The 17,776-nt window shown below is 43.1% G+C and overlaps 1 long non-coding RNA gene and 1 pseudogene across 2 annotated transcripts; one reads left to right on the top strand and one right to left on the bottom strand.

The window, feature by feature from the left end:
- The first annotated feature begins 5,148 nt into the window (after positions 1-5,148).
- The window catches only part of LOC120967011 (uncharacterized), a 101,270-nt pseudogene continuing 88,642 nt past the window's right edge, over positions 5,149-17,776 (top strand).
- On the bottom strand, positions 12,656-16,200 carry LOC109734604 (uncharacterized). Of its 2 annotated transcripts, XR_012187720.1 has the most exons (7): positions 15,889-16,200; positions 14,660-15,023; positions 13,877-13,924; positions 13,474-13,638; positions 13,227-13,345; positions 13,055-13,138; positions 12,656-12,975 (listed from the first exon to the last, which is right to left on the bottom strand). It is a non-coding gene; the product is annotated as an uncharacterized lncRNA (long non-coding RNA). The 2 variants fall into 2 exon arrangements; XR_012187721.1 differs by lacking the exon at positions 15,889-16,200 and having other exon boundaries at positions 14,673-14,947.

Below are 17,776 nucleotides of genomic sequence, written 5' to 3' on the forward strand. Positions count from 1 at the left end.
ATAATAGTAGATGCAGAATCGTTTCGGTTTACTTGTCACGGATTTGATGCCTATATACATGATCATGCCTATATATTCTCATAATTATGCGCTTTTCTATCAATTGCTCGACAGTAATTTGTTCACCCACCGTAGATTATGCTATCTTGAGAGAAGCCACTAGTGAAACCTATGGCCCCCGGGTCTATCTTCCATCATATTATTTTCCTATCAATTTTCTATTTCTATCGCCGTTTATTTTGCAATCTTTACTTTTCAATCTATACAACAAAAATACCAAAAATATTTATCTTATTATCTTTATCAGATTTCACTTTTGCAAGTGGCCGTGAAGGGACTGACAACCCCTTTACCGCGTTGGTTGCAAGGTTCTTGATTGTTTGTGCAGGTACGAGGGATTTGCGTGTAGTCTCCTACTGGATTGATACCTTGGTTCTCAAAAACTGAGGAAAATACTTACGCTACTTTGCTGCATCACCCTTTCCTCTTCAAGGGAAAACCAATGCATGCTCAAGAGGTAGCAACTCGGCAGCCGTTACCCTTCGTGGATTGAAGTCTCCATCAACGTGGATGTGCGATACCACCACCTATCGGAACCATGCCAAAAATCTCCGTGTCTACATTACGTGGATATGCAAATGATTTACATTTCGCTGCTATACTCTTAGACTTGCATGTGTAGGTTGATTACTTGACTTGCGCTAAGTTGCTAAAATCTACCAAGACTTAAAATTGGGAAAAGGCTAGATTTTTATTTGGTCAAGTAGTCTAATCACCCCCCTCTAGACATACTTTCGATCCTACAAGTGGTATCAGAGCTTTGGTCTCCATTTGCCTTGATTTCCATAGCTTTTGGTGATCGTAGCCTTGGTTTCACAACCTAGGAGAGTATGGCGTCTAGCAAGGGAAATTACCACCGTAGAGTCCTTACTTTGATGGTACTAATTTTGCTAGTTGGAAGCATAAGATGAAAATGCATATTCTTGTACATAACCCCACCGTTTGGGCTATTGTGTGTATTGGATTGCAAGGTGAATTCTTTGATGGGAGAGAACCAAACCGTGAAGCTACCGTGGAAGAGTTGAAGATGCTGCAATACAACGCTCAAGCTTGCGATATCCTCTTCAACAGATTGTGCCCCGAAGAATTCAACAAAATCAGCCGTCTTGAGAATGCAAAGGAAATTTGGGATACTTCGATTGATATGCACGAGGGTACCGACTCCGTCAAGGAATCCAAATTGGATGTGCTTCAAAGTCAACTTGACAAGTTCAAAATGAAGGATGGTGAAGGTGTCGCTGAAGTGTACTCTAGGCTTGCTCTCATCACAAATGATAGTGCCGGCTTAGGAAGTGAAGAGATGACCGATAGATTCATCATCAAGAAGATCCTAAGAGCCTTGGATGGAAAATATGATACCGTGTGCACATTGATCCAAATGATGCCCAATTACAAAGATCTCAAGCCAACGGAAATCATTGGAAGAACTGTTGCTCATGAGATGTCACTCAAGGATAAAGAAGAGCTTCACAACAAGTCAAGTGGTGCTTACAAATCCTCATGTGACGCTCCTACATCATCAAGTGAGAAACAAACCTTCAATGAGGAATTGAGCCTAATGGTGAAGAACTTCAACAAGTTCTACAAGAGTAGAAGCAAGGAAAGAAGTTCCAAGTCAAGGTCCTACAATGACAAAAGATCTTTAAGTCATGAGCGTAATTGCTCCAATTGTGGAAGACACAGACACTACTCCAATGAGTGTACGGCTCCCTACAAAATAAGCGAAGACTCACCCAAAAGGAGAAGTAGAAGAGAAGAATCACCTCCAAGAGAGAGAAGGAGTAGAGATGATCGTTATGAACGAAGAACCTCTCAGAGAAGCAAGGATTCGGAAAGAAAGGACAAGTCATCAAGGAGCTACACAAAATGAAGACATCAAGCTCACATTGGTGAATGGGTATCCGGCTCCGACCATCACTCCGAAAGAAGTTATCACTCCGACTCCGAATATACTCAAGATGAAGGTGTTGCCGGTCTAGCACTTGTGTCAACCAACTCGTATGACATATTTGACTCACCAAATGAAGGAATTGGAAGATGCTTCATGGCTAAAGGCCCAAAGGTATCACACCCCGAATATGTTGATTTCAATAGTGATGAAGATGACTTGCTAGGTGATGATGAATTACTTGTTGACAACTCTAGTGATGAAAACTATGATGAACTTGCTATTAATCATGCTAATCAAGATAAAAATAATGATGATGATAAGAAGGAGATTGAGCGTCTAACTAAAGAACTAAACACTCTTGAGTTAGCTCATGAAACTACCTTGGAAGATCATCGAGAACTTTTAAAGACTCATGAGAAGCTACGCTTTGAAAAGCTCAACCTTTAGCAAGAGCATGGGTTCTTAAGAGCAATCAATGATGATCTTCGCAAGAAAAGTCCTTCTTACATTGCTAAGCGTTTACTCTTGTCTACTTACATGCCACAAGTAAAATCTAGCAACAAGAGTAAGAAAGATTCTTCTTCTAGTAGTAACAATGATCATGTTAAATCCAATGTTGTTGCTTCTAGTAGTTCTCTTGATTCCACTAATGATTCTCTTATCCAAGTTACACTTGAGCAAGAAAATAGCTTATTGAATGGAATTATAGATAAAGGTGTTTACAAGAGCCTTGCCGGAAGTAAGCAATTTGAGGAAATTGTACGCAAGCAAGGAAGACACCGGAAGAATCAAGGTGTTGGTTTTGAACAAAAGTTCAATGCCAATGGAGTTGAGTGGGAAGAAGATCAACACCCCAAGACGAAGTTTGTTCCTCAACAAGAGGAGTATGATCCTACTTCTTTCAAGGGGACACAAGCTCAAGATGATCTTCCACCACAAGACCACAAGCAAAAAGGCAAGGACAAGCTTCAAGAAGAGATTGATGCATTTGAAGAAGCTCCCAAGGCCTTGGTCAAGTGGGTTTCCAAGACTACATCAAGTTCTACTTCATCAAGTACGACTATAACTCCAAGGATTCCCATCAAGATGATGTGGATCCCGAAGAAGAAGAACTAGAGAGTTCTTGAGGGTGACTCCGCCAACATACTCCATTCATATCATTTTGGCGAGGACAAGTGCAAACAACTTCCACATCTTGCACTAGTTCAAGGAGTCACAAACCCTCTTGTTGGTAAGACAAGGGACAAGGTAACCTAATGCTTTCATGGACATCATCATGTGTGAACTTCATTCTATGTCCATGGATATCTTTGTTTGTTCCTTGTGGGACTAACCCATGTAGGTATTGAAAGTGCAACTCACCCCAATGGATTGCTCCGAATGATCTACATCAACCTTGAGCATCCAAATCTTCAACATCTACATGAAGTCATCATCGACAAAACCCAAGGTTAGTTCATCCCTCTAAGGGGGGATATCACATCTAGGGGGAGCTTTACTCAAAATATTGAGGTAAAGCAACTCTAATGGTGTGAACACAACAATGCTTTATGTAAAAGTGGTAACCCCACTTGTGCTTAAACGATGAGTATGACCTATGATCAAATGTTCTCATTTGACTCCTAAGTCAATATACTCATATATAGATGACCTAGTCATCGCCAATTGCTTGATAGATGCTAGAGTGTTTGTGCATGCTTTGTCACATATTTCATTTGTCATTTTATTATGTGAGCATGTTGGTTGCATATTTTACTCATTCGAGGACATCCATTTGTTGCTTTGATTGTTTGGCTCTTTTTCTTTTACAAAATGGATGGACAAGAATGCCTAAGAACCTCCTCTAGCTATCTATGTTTTTCTCGTCTCAAACTCTATTCATGCTGCATCACAAAGTTTGATCAGGTCAAATTCGAACACTCTGTGTGAGGAGCACTCGGAGTCCCCGATTCGTCATAGACTTAAACTTCCAAAACCTCTCTGTGCATTTCGGTCTGACCGATTCATCCTTTTCGGTCTGACCGAGTTCACTGAGTTGATCTAGGTTTTCAATCTCGGTGCAACCGATTAGAACTTTTCGGTCACACCGAGTTGCAGTAACCGCTTGCGATTCTGCATCTCGGTGCCACCGAGTTGTTCCACTCGGTCACACCGACAGGGTCAGGATATATATACCATCGGGTCGAATTTTGGAAATTTCTTCAAAACCCTTCAGCCCGTGCATGTCCTGCTCTGCCGCCTCGGGTCTCCGGATCGTCCTCTCGTCACCAGCGACCTCTCACCGCTGGTCTCCGTCGTCGTCAACGAAATTCAACCCCGCCGTTGCCGCCGTAGTGAGCTCATCACCGAACTAGGGTATGAGTTCAAAACTTTGTGTTGTTCCTTACTTCGATTCTTAGCACAAAGCAAATGCCATGTTCTTTACCATATATGAGATCATCCTGTCCAGCAAGAACATCCCTTAGATTAGATTTGATTCAAAAATTTAGGTTAGGTTTCCGCCGAACTCATCTCAGACCGACCGAGCTGTTGAAATCGGTCTCACTAATTTGGCCTAGGCCATTGCACTTGCACTTTTCGGTCTAACCGAAAGTTGCAAATCGTTGTGACTGAGTTCAACTCTCTATGAAACCCTAGCAATCTCGGAGTCACCAAACTGTGTCTCGGTCTGACCGATTTCACTAGTTTAGACTCCAAAAGTTGCTTCGGTGTCACCGAGTTTAACAAATCGGTAGCTCCGAAATGCTTTCTGTGGAAAACTAAAACTAAGTTTTTGACTCATTTGTTTTTGCAAAAACTCTGCACTTTGTGATGCTCATCCACTCTATCTCATCTATAACTATTCACAGGGTCAGCAGTCAGTTTGCTTTGTCAGAATGTTAGGTCAGAGTGATAGAGAAAACAAGTCAGAAGAGCAGGTGAACCTGACTGAGGGCACTAGTCCCTCTAGCAGCTATGATGAGGGCAGCAGGAGTACTCCAAGCAACTTGCCCGAAGCAGCCACAAGGACAAGGAGGAAGAGAAACTCTGACTCAGAGGATGAGGATTATATTGCTGCTGAGGAGGAGATCAGCTCCAAGAAGAAGGTGCTGAAGAAGGAATATGCTGCGGCTGCTGCAACAAAGCCAGATCTGCACAAGAAGGCTCCAGCAAAGAGAGTTCCTATGTCTAAGGCCAGATCCTCAACTCAAGAAACTATGGAGTTCACACTTGAACCAAAGGAGGCTGGGGAAGGCAAGAAGAGGAAAGAGAGGGTCAAGAAGACCACTGCCAGAGTCATTGGGAGATCCTCTATGATAAGAGATCCAGCTGAAGCTGAAGAGGAGGAAGAAGATGCTGCACCAGCATCAAAGACTCAAAAGCTGATGGGGGATGCCATCAAGTCTGGGGTTGCCCCTTCTAAGCCCAAGACAGCACCCAAAGCTTCTGCTCCAGTTCCAAAGACTGCACCCAAGAGGAGCACAAGAAATATTCCAGCTGCTGAAAAGAACAAGGCCCCAGTGCCTGAGATTGATGAAGAAGATGTTGATGCCCAAGTGCTTAGGAAGCTCAAGCCCAAGATCCCTGACCATGATGATAGTCATCTAGTGGCAGAAGACACGAACATCAGGAAGGATGCAGGTCTTAGACTTTGGAGACAAACTGATCCATATGCTGTGAGGAGAAGGACTGCTGTGGATTACATGTTCCACACCAAGGAGCAGCAGGACTTCTATAAAACCATCTTGCTTGATAAGAAGCCCATTGTTTGTGATATGAAGTGGGCAGATTGGAAATACATTGATGAGAATGAAGATCATTTTCTAGGTGTACATGAGAGCTTTAGGCTATGTGGAGTGGACAAGTTTGTGGGTCAAAAGTTGACCAAGTGAAATAATGAGCTCATTATGCAATTCTATTCTACAGCTCATTTCTATCCAGATGGTAGAATTGTTTGGATGTCTGAGGGTACAAGGTACCAATCAACAGTTGCGGAGTGGGCAAAATTGATCAATGCCTCTGAAGAGCATGAGGATGACTTGGATGTATATGCCAAGAAGAAGAAAGACCACAACTCAATGGCCAACATGTACAAGGAGATTCCTGACAAAGCCCTGGAAACTCATAAGCTAGGCTCTATTCATTATCTGTTATCTGGTTTGGCCACAATTAACACCATCTTAAGGCATACCTTATTGCCCAAATCTGGAGATCACAAGATGATCAGAGGCCATTCCATCAACTTGCTGCAATTGTTTGATGTGCCCCAAAAATTCAAAGTCATGAGCCTGATTGTGGAAACAATGAAGAGGACAGCTGCAGATCAGAAGAGATCTTGTGGGTATGCTCCACACATCCAGGTGCTCATCAACTCCAAGATGGGCACATGCACTTATCTTTTGTACAAGGAACATCTACCCTTGAGACCAGCTTTTGAGGACAACATTGTTGTCATGAATGAAGATGATCCCACATCTGTAGAGGCACAAGAAAAGAAAGAGAAAGCAAAGGCTGAGAAAGCTGCAAAGATGCCAAGTGCTGAGGAGGCATCTCAAGTGTTTCTAAAGACTAAGCAAGATCAATTTGGATATCTAATTCAAGCTACCTTGAGGATTGAGAAAGGATTGGCCACCCTGACTCAGAACCAAGAGAGCCTGGAAAGGATCATTGAGACTAAGTTCTATGATCTTGATCTAAAAGTGACAGAGATGCAGACAGCAGTTGAGCAGCTCCAGGAAGAAGCTGAGGAGAAGAAAGGGCAGGCTACCACAGATGCCTTTCAAAGAGTGCCAAGAGGTCAGAGACCTGCTGCAGTGCCCATGGCTGACAAAAGAGCAACTTCATCAGCACCTGCAGCCACAGCATCAGTGCCACCTCCAGTTGCCACTCCACCAGCTCCATCAACTTCCACAGATGCATTCATCCTTGAAGTCCTCTCAACACCACCTCCCGAAGATCAATCCCAGAGAGACGCATAACACTATGCATTTTCAAACTTTTTGGTAACTTGTTGCCAAAGGGGGAGAAATGTATAGATTATAGGCTTCGAGAGAGAGTGCTTTTGCTTCTTTTGTCTCTTTTGCTATTTGGTTGATACTTTTGTGTGCTCGCATGATACCTTATGTTTATGTGTGCGAGATACTCATTTGATCATGTCGTTGATCATATCATACGTTAATACTTATGCTTGAATGATGTTATATCTTATCTATTCTATATTATCATTCACTTTGCCTTGGTGATGAGTGCATGTTTTTACTTTCTATCATTTTGAGCGCTCCACCAAGATGTATGTGACATGGAAGAGTAACCAATGATCCTAATCGATTGTGCATTTGCATTCACAAGCAAATTTTAAATAATGCACAAATTTAGGGGGAGCTCTTACTTATCACATACTTCTCAAAGCAACGATGCATTTCAATCTTATTATTATTTGTCGAAGCTTTGATCTATATATTGTCATTAATTACCAAAAAGGGGGAGATTGAAAGTGCAACTATCCCTGGGTGGTTTTGGTCATTCCTAACAACATATAGCTCATTGAACTAATGCTCTTTCAAGATGATCATTTCAGAAAGTTCAATGATTGGCATGGCATGGAGTAGGAATGTGGACCCCTTCAATTGCTAAGGACACATATTGGCTCAAGCTCAAGACTCTACATTTTCATTTTTAGCGATCCAAGATAACATTGAGTCCATAGGAAAAGCCAATACTATTAAAGGGTATGAGGTGTTACTTAATGGTTTGCTTGCTCAAAATGCTTAGTGATATGCTCCAAAAGCCCTCAACCACTTTCTCGTATCCACATATGTCCCAAACCAAAAGTCAAACTCGGCCCCACCAATTTGATCTATCCGGCGCCACCGAGTTTATTTGACATAGCCACTGCCAGAAACCCTAATCAGTTCGGTCTCACCGATAGGGATCTCGGTCTCACCGAGATGGGATTGCAAACTCTCGGTTTCCCTTCGTAACGTTTCGGTCTAACCGAGATGAGTGACCAGTCCCACCGAGTTCGCAATGCAAACTCTCTGTTTCCCTTTCGTAACGGTTCGCTCTCACCGAAATGAGCGATTCGGTCCCACCGAGTTTGCCTGACCAACTCTCTGTTTGCCTATTACAGAAATTGGTCTCACCGAGTTTATGTGATCGGTCTCACCGAGATTACGTTATGCCCTAACCCTAATGAAATCAGTCCCACCGAGTTGACATGTCGGTCCCACCAAAAAGCCTAACGTTCACATTTTGAACTAAATCGGTCTCACCGAGTTTCATGATTCGGTCCCACTGAGTTTGGTAAATTGTGTCTAACTGTTAGATTTTGTGTGGAGGCTATATATACCCCTCCACCCACTCTTCATTTGTGGAGAGAGCCATCGGAACGTGCGTACACTTCAAGCATACATTTTCTGAGAGAGAACCACCTACTCATGTGTTGAGACCAAGATATTCCATTCCAACCACAAGAATCTTGATCTCTAGCCTTCCCCAAGTTGCTTTCCACTCAAATCATCCTTCCACCAAATCCAAATCTGTGAGAGAGAGTTGAGTGTTGGGGAGACTATCATTTGAAGCACAAGAGCAAGGAGTTCATCATCAACACACCATCTATTACCTTTTGGAGAGTGGTGTCTCCTAGATTGGTTAGGTGTCACTTGGGAGCCTCCGTCAAGATTGTGGAGTTGAACCAAGGAGTTTGTATGGGCAAGGAGATCGCCTACTTCGTGAAGATCTACCCTACTAAGGCAAGTCCTTCGTGGGCGATGGCCATGGTGGGATAGACAAGGTTGCTTCTTCATGGACCCTTCGTGGGTGGAGCCCTCCGTGGACTCGCGCAGCCGTTACCCTTCATGGGTTGAAGTCTCCATCAACGTGGATGTACGATAGCACCACCTATCGGAACCACACCAAAAATCTCCGTGTCTACATTGCGTTTGCTCCCTCCAAACTCCTCCATTTACCTTCATATGCAAATGATTTACATTCCGCTGCTATACTCTTAGACTTGCATGTGTAGGTTGATTACTTGACTTGTGCTAAGTTGCTAAAATCTGCCAAGACTTAAAATTGAGAAAAGGCTGATTTTTATTTGGTCAAGTAGTCTAATCACCCCCCCCCCCTCTAGACATACTTTCGATCCTACAATTGCCGAAATTTTGCAATTGTGTAGTGGGTGTATAATATGTTGCGGTACAAGGTGGAGGTGTATGCACTGTTGTGTAACCACATGTTCTTTCACCAATTCTATCAATTGATGAAGTTTCGTCTTCTTGGAAAAATCTAGCCTTTATTGCAGCATAATCAGGAAACAACCCATTTTCATATTGTTCAAGGCAAAGAGCACTAATCCTCTTGTTTTGTGTCAAGCTCTTTTTTAATGCAGCCACAACCGCTTCTGGAAGGGATTGCTCCGCAATACTTTCATATTCTTTCGGCAATGATTCATGAGTGTTACTGAAATTCTCAAATTGCGTACAGCATGCATTATATGCTACAGTATTAGATGACGACACATGTGTTTCTGCAAAATTTTCACTTATTCGGCTATGACCATGAATGTGCGGGGCCGAATTATGAACATCTAAAGTTGCGTACGGTGCTGAAAATTTACTAACAAGAGGTGTAGCATATGATGGTTGAGAGTAATTGGCCGAATAGCTAGTAGTAGCGTGGCCAATTCTCCCATCCATCGGCATGGTTGAATTAGTATATTGCAAATTAGTTGCCGATGAATAAAAAGGTGAAACACTTTGCCGCATGCTATTGGAAGTTCCCACACGAGGTGTTTCAACTTGATCGACCAAACTCATCATGTCATTCATCGGCATAACGATTTGTGGGGTTGCCGATGCATGAGAGTTGGATTACATATGGTACATGTTACTAGTATCATAAGAAGTTAAAGCATGTAATTACCTTGAATCGGCCTTTGCACGTAATTAGATGCATGATTGAAAAACTAGGGCTTGCCGATAGAGTATACTCATTGAACGATCTATTAACACCATATGAATTATTTGCATCTACAGTAGTGAATTGGGTATTCATATTATCTTTGTAGATTGCAAACCCTAGATGACGATCTCTTCATAGCAAGAACGGGCTAGAGACCGTTCAAGGCTTCATCCCCAACGGAGTTGCCAAAATGTGTGTTCGCACATGAACACGTCACCGTGTACCCTCGACGCCGGGGGTGATGCACCGCAGCTCACGTCGAACGAGACCAGGCCGGAAGCGCGGTACGCAGGCAATCCGACGGGTGCTTTTGAGGACTCGAAACCCCACGCGCCCGGGAGGGACCCCGTCTAGACGCACGTCGGCGATGGACTGCCCTAGGTCAGCCTGATAGCCCCTAGGGCCTCGAGGTTCGCCGCCCTGCAACAAGAAGAACAGACGAAGAACGAGGAAGAAGAAGAACAAAGGGAGAAGATAAAAGTAATGGTAAAAGTAGTAGAGGGATTTGTTCGATTGTGTGTTGTTCAATCGGCCGCCACCCCTTTGGTATATAAGAGGCGGCTGGACTTCCCGTGCAAGAAAAATGCTTGGATTCACGTCCAAAACTCTAGTCAAATTTGGATTGATTTTGTCCGAACTTTCCAAAACTGTCCAGTTTTAACTGGCTGCACCTTGCAGGTCTTTTTTATGGCAGTAAACGACCTCGATGAAAACGCGCCCAAAAGCATATTTACTCGCTTCGACAAGGCGAACAACTTTCATGTTGAACGTTTTTCGATTCGAAGCCATCTACTAGGCTAAAACGGTCACGCAAAATATCCATTTGCTCGTGCTACCTATGAGACATGTGTCTGGTGGGGCGCGCCATATTTCGCCTCATGACAGAGCTGCATTCCGATAGTTCTAATTTTTGCATATGTACTTGGATTGGGACGATTTTTATATCAGAATTGATAGTTTCGACGAGACGAAGACAATTCGTGTAGATCATTTTTCCATATGAGGCCGTCTTGGGGGCGTAATCAGCCGAATAGTATTCTGAATATAAAATCTCAATACTTCAAACACAACTTCTTTCTTAGAGATGAGATCGGATGGCTATGGCCCAAATATCAAATTTTCTCCTTTTAACGATACAGAACTTTCTCACTTTAAGCACTTTTCTATTTGAAGCCATTTTAATTATGTTTTTGACCATGTCAACATATCGATTATGCAAGTTTACGTAGCAAAAATGATATATAAATCCAATAATATAAGTTTTGGTGACATGCATTAATATTTTACTAGTCTAGCACTCCATCCGTCCCAATATAAGTGTCTCAACTTTATACTAGCTCTAATACAAAGTTGTACTAAGCTTGATACAGTTATATTTTGGGACGGAGGGGGTACGTGGTTAAAGTTTACTAGTACATATGCCCGTGCGTTGCAACGGGCTCCTCATCTAAGTTGTAACGTCCCTATAGGGCGCGACATCCTCCATGAACGTGTGACCCCGGCGGCCTACTGCTCCACCCAACAAGTCGTCCTAGGGGAATGTAGCATCCAAACGATGCCAATGGGTGATGAGGAGACCGAAAACCAGGATATGCTATTTATTTTACGGATCTATAAGGAAAGAAAAAGGTCAATCTAGTAAGACAAGAAACCATTTAGAATGAATAGTTACCCTAACTTTATTTCTCTCTATAGCTCGGGGGCTATGGAAGGCCGGTCTCCCGCTTAAGATAAAAATCTTCCTATGACAAATGTTCCAAAACCGCCTACCGAGGGCGGATAACGTTGCGAAACGCAACGGACCTTCCGACTGGTCTTGTGTGGTGTGCGGTACCATCGAGCTGCAAATCATGCCTTCTTTCGTTGTCACCTAGCCAGGTTTTCCTGGAGCACAGTTAGAGCCGCTTTCCAGCAAAACTGGAACCCTTCATGCGGTGCCGATCTTTTACAAATTATTCATACGCAAAAGGGGGCTAGTGCAAGGATTGTTTGGTGATGCGTAGGGGCGCTGCTTTGGTCCTTATGGACTGTGCCTAATAAGATGACCATCGAGAAGAAATTCCCTTCTCACCCAGCCGATGTCCTGTCCTCTTCTTGCAGACCTAAACACCGTTGGGGAAACCGCGAGACGAGGAGCGCATGATCGAGACGATGGAGCGGATCCACAACATTCAGGTGGAAGCGCGCCAAGTAGTTGCTCAAGACTGATATCATTTTGCATCTCGTTTCTTTGTGTATGCTTGCCGATGACTTGTTATTCCAGCCTGCGTGCTGGTGTTGATGGACCTCTTTTATTTTGGCTGGTTCTGTAATACTTAAGCTGGATTGCCGTGGTATCTGTTTTTAGACTTTGTAAACGCTGCCTTGTTGGCTTTATTAATTTAAAGCCGGACGACTTTGGCGTCTTCATTCTAAAAAAAACTTTATTTCTCTCAATACTAAAGCCAAAATGACACGAAAATAAGTGTTAGATTCTACTCTTTGTTATACTGCCTTTTACTTACAAAAACTTTGGATAGATACCTTGAATTTATTATGCATGCGTCGAGTTAATCATCTATTTATTTATAAACATAATATATTGAACTGGGGATTTCTGAATATTTTGGTGTAAGATGTATATTTACTCACGTAACATTGAACTATACAAATACTTGGACATACATTTATACTCAACCATGTAAATATGAGAAGTTCGTTATGCGTCTATAGTGATAGCTCTGTTTGTCTTCTCTATCTGTATACAAATTTCATGTTAGCAGATAGAGAGGGAAAAATGATGTCGTAGTATATATGAAGAAAAGTATAACTGACAATATACAATAATTAGCTAATTACTACGATGAGTTTTTTCCAGCGCTGCATCGCCTCCTGAACATAGGAATTTTGTTAATTCAGTACGTATGGAAGGCAAGAGCGTCAGACATAAAAACTGATAGTACATATGCCTGTTGCTTAACTCAGTTACTAATAAGATGAGATCGATCATTGAACTTCTAAACATATTAATTCATAGGAGCTCTTATACTCTATTTACAGCAAACATATTTCTGCCTGTCTGATCTCCATCACAAGTCTGATTCCTATAATCCAAGGGGAAGTATTAAAAACACATGTGCGCATATCAGGAAACTATCAAAGCACAAACATATTTCTGCACACCTGATGTCCATCACGCCATGTGACTTGTATCCCATTAGAACGAACACAACAACCAACACAACTGAATAGGTCCTTCCTGGTAGCCTGCATGAGCGTCAAGGAGCCAGCCTTAACTGTAGGGACATATCAAGAAAATTTGAGGCGTTCAAGCACGTGCTCACTGAAACCAAACCAAATATTGCCGGCATCGGCGAGATGTCCGTGCAGGGTTCAACTTTAGACTTTGCAGATTGCAGACCGCCCCAGCTGGTTCCCCCCTCCCTCCAACGTGTAATCTGGTAAGGAGAAGTGCTGCAAGATACGACAGAAAAGGCCAATTTTTCTTGATAAGATATTATGGATCAAGCCTGTTTATTGGGGATTCTGTTATAAATCCAACAACCTGATAACCGAGGGATTTAGGATGGGGGATTATTTACCGACGGCGTGGGGCGATGGTAGAATAGATGAACTCCAATTGGATTTAGAGTGTGATTTGCGTGCCACCACCAATCCAACATATTCCTCCACTTGACAGCCTCAACTACCGATGTCGCCTCCTTACTTCACATTATTGTGGATCCTCATCGGACGCATCAATCATCCTGTAATGCAAAACCTTGAATATGATAAGGGGAAGGCATAGATGGACTGAATCACGTTCTCCTTGTTGGGAATCCAGTACGGATGGAACCATGAAGTCTGGGATGGAATAAAACACGACATGGAGAGATAGAGGAAGAACATCCTTTTAAAGAGTCGTATGTATGGGATAGTTGGTCAGAAGTCCATGGCAGTTCATCCTACAGCTGCGGATGTGTAACATGTAAATACCGGTTTTACCTATTTCCATCTTGACCTTTGGTGACAACTTCTGCTTGGTTGTGGAACCTACACTTGACAGTTGTGACAATATCACAATATGTAAATTTTGAATACTGGGATAGAGGAATGATTCAACATGTCTAAGAAAATACTACTAATGAGTCATACTGCAGATTAGCCAAACTCTTGTGTCAGGCTCAGACACATCTTTTTTAGATCGGGAAACAAAATACTGATATACTGTGCGAAAACAACTATTTTTCAGGAATCTAGCTTCATGTAAGCATGCAGAGTTGATTTTTTACTTCCAATTGAACAATTACAGAAAAAATCAATCCTCTCAACTTCAAGGTAGGTGATGCAAGAAATGGAAATGGCAATGGCAATGCACAATTTAATGTTGATAAAATCTGGAATAGTTAACACAGTTTGCAATGCAGACTACCCTCATTGACTCTGGTGCAACTCCTGCAGTGATAACCAGAAGTCTTAATAAAATTAAGTTGAAAAGTGGACAGAACACACATTATGAGTGAACCATGAACAATACTTGATGCTAGAAAATCTTGTATTGATGTGCTCAAGGTAATTATATGCTATGTCTTCCACCGAAGAATGAAGTATTCGCTAGCTAGTTGTGCATGGTAAGCTTCTTCTTGAAAAGAATTACTCAATGCAAACTTCTTACTGAAATGGATACTGCAGAACTTGTGCTACTTGTGATGCATCATCAATCAATTCATACTATCATAAAAAAATGTATCACAACCTTTGGCATGAGCAGCAGCATATCATTCTCACCTGGAGCAGTTACCTGAATAAAAATGAATCAAAACTGCAGGAGATATTGTCCATGCATTTAGATCTGCAGCTTTACTATGCCCCCAGCATATTTGTGTTTCCCCAAACCATCTTCTTTTCCTGAACCTTTATTTCCCTAATGAACATGATGGCTTATGATTGTGGTAGCCTCGTAAGATTGGTAGAGAACACTATCATGTGAGACACGAAGCCCTCATCCTCACAGAAGGTCAAACTAAATAAGATATGTGGTAGTATGGACGTCAAAGAAGATGCTTAACAGCCAGCAGTCAGGTTGATGTCACTATTATGCGCTCCAACCCCATCGCCGGTGCAACCGGCCATGGGCTCATGCACCTACTGTCTGCATGACCAACCAATTTCAGTTAAGAGCATTGTACAAAAGTAGGCACACATTAGTAGAACAGAAGTGGAAAGGAGTAAATACTGGAATATATAGCTGTTGATATTGATTTGGCTATTAAAGCAGGAACATAATTTCACACCAAGTAAGTTCCTAAAGAAAATCCACACCAACAGATAAGAGAACTTATATGGACATGGTCTTTTTTGTGACTGAATCCAGTTTATATGGTTTCTTTGTACCAATATATGGCCTGCTGCTGCATTACAACTGGTACTTTGAAGGATCTGTTCATCACAACACAGCAAGATCTGTTCATTGATCTGTATTAGATAGCACACCTTTAGCTTGTAGTGCATATTTATTGAAATTGCAGTGCCACACTCCAAAATCAGTTATAGAATCTATTTTTAGCGCTATCTATTCATGTAACTGAAGAAGCAGTACATCTGCAGCAGCATGTCTGTTTTTGGCCCTTACATAGTTTGCTGAAATGAATTGCAATCATGGTACTGAAAGGACACATGAGGACATCCAGTTTGCATGAAAAGTTTTCTGTAAGAATAAATCATACACTCTGATTTCCATCTAATCACAGGAGCTGGTGCCTAGGCAGGATCAACCCACCTCATTCCCAGGCTCAGTGGCATCATATGTGAACACGCTTGACCAAATTGCACAAACAGGGTAATTCCAATCAAACCAAATTCACTAATAAGGTAATTCCAATCAAAGGTGATGGTGTTACTGTTGCTATGGGCAAGCAGGATGCGTAGTGCATGAAATCGTGATATGAGGAAGAAGTTCTGATAGCAGCCACGCCGCAGCCGAGGTCTGAGAATAACAGAGCAGATGGGGAGGGTACCGGGGTCGTTCGGGAGAGGGAGATCGAGTGACCACTGCTAGGGCACAGGAGACATCCGGCTCATGCAGTCCACGGATGCCGACGAGCGGATCCGGCAAGAAATTGTTGAACCCCGGAGATCGAGAAATTGTTGAACCTCGGGCCGACCCGCCTCGAACGCCACCACCACGGGGCGCATCGACCTTGAGCGAGCTCCGCGCCGCACTTGCGTGTTACCGCGATCTCAGCAAATCAGGTGGCTCGCGCGAGGAGGAGGTTCTTATAGGAGGAGGGCGGAGGAGTTGCCATCGTGGAGGAGGATTCCTCGAGTCCGGAGGACGGGTTGAAGAAGAGTCCTTTTTTGAAGCTAGGTGGAGAAGAGTCCTAGCTCAGACTTTTTTCCTTAGCTGCGGTTGGGCTGTTCGGCCCATAAGAGTCCTGGCCTAGTCTTCTACACTACTATTAAACAAGAAACATGGCGGACGAAAACTCTGCCAGGCCCACGCTCCCACAAGAGAAACAACCCACGCCCGCGCACAAGGGAAACAATCAAACCCACGTCTAATTTATATGGAGAGAAAAAAAATCTACACTTCTTCTACACTACTATTAAACAAGAGAACATGGCGGACGAAAACTCTGCCAGGCCCACGCTCCCACAAGAGAAACAACCCACGCCCGCGCACAAGGGAAACAATCAAACCCACGTCCAATTTATATGGAGAGAAAAAAAAACAATCGCAAAAGGGAAACCACACGTCCGTTCAGCATGCATTGTTCAACAATACAGAAAGAAAGTTGCTAAATTAGCGGCAACCACTTTATTTTTCCCCGCCGCCGCCGTCGTTCCGCGTTGCCATCCAGGCGTACAGGTTAACCCGCGGCATCGCTGCCCTGGGCATCCGGCGAGGCACCCGACCACGACGGCGACGACGAGCTCTTCGCCGACACAGGTGTCGCGCCCAGACTAGCTGAACTCCGTTGTCGTCCAGATGTCCAGGTTTACCTGCGCCATCGCTGCCCTGCGCAGACGGCAAGGCACCAGAGGACGGCTGCAACAACGAGCTCTTCGTCAATACAGGTACCGCCCAGACTGTCTGAACTTTGTTGCCATCCAAGCGTCCAGGTTGACCTGTGCCATCGCTGCCCTGCGCAGACGGCGAGGGACCTGACGACGGGTTCGACGAGCTGACCTGCCCTGCGTCATTCACGTCCGAGCTCTTCGCCAACAAAGGTGCCGCCCAGACTGTCTGAACTTCGCGAGGCTTTTACATGCCGCCGCCACCCAGACTGTCCCGTGCCATCGCCGCACTGCGTATACGACGACGTCACAGCGCCGATGAACTGCTCCGCAGGTGCACGCTTATTTGCCAACATGTTGCCAGTGTGATCCATTTGATTGATCCTCTTGCTTTTCTGCATATTATAATGATAAAAAACATGTTGGCATTCTATAATTCATCAAAAACAAGAATGACTCTTATGGCATGAGCATATGCTAACATGATCCCTATTGTACGTACTTGACCTAAACCTGAAATCGTACCATGAAGCCTTGGCAAATGCACATGATACTGACCTCACCTAAAAGCCTCACCAAGCTGCATATGGTTCACCCATTGCTCAGTTAAAGTAATATGAACTAAAAAAAGCCACACTTTGAAAGAGACCTAGATGAATAGTATTACAAACTACTACATGCTGTTACATTATGCCAAGTATATTAATGCAAATTGAATTAATTTGGGTAGCAGACCTAGATGAATAGTATTACAAACTATTATATTCTGTAGCATTATGCAAGTAAATTAATGCAAATTGAATTCATTTGGGTAACAGACGTAGATGAATAGTATTACAAATAACTACATCTTGTAGCATTATACTAAGTATATTAATGCAAATTGAA

Source organism: Aegilops tauschii, chromosome 6 (genome assembly GCF_002575655.3).
Source record: "Aegilops tauschii subsp. strangulata cultivar AL8/78 chromosome 6, Aet v6.0, whole genome shotgun sequence".
Classification (NCBI taxonomy): domain Eukaryota; kingdom Viridiplantae; phylum Streptophyta; class Magnoliopsida; order Poales; family Poaceae; genus Aegilops; species Aegilops tauschii.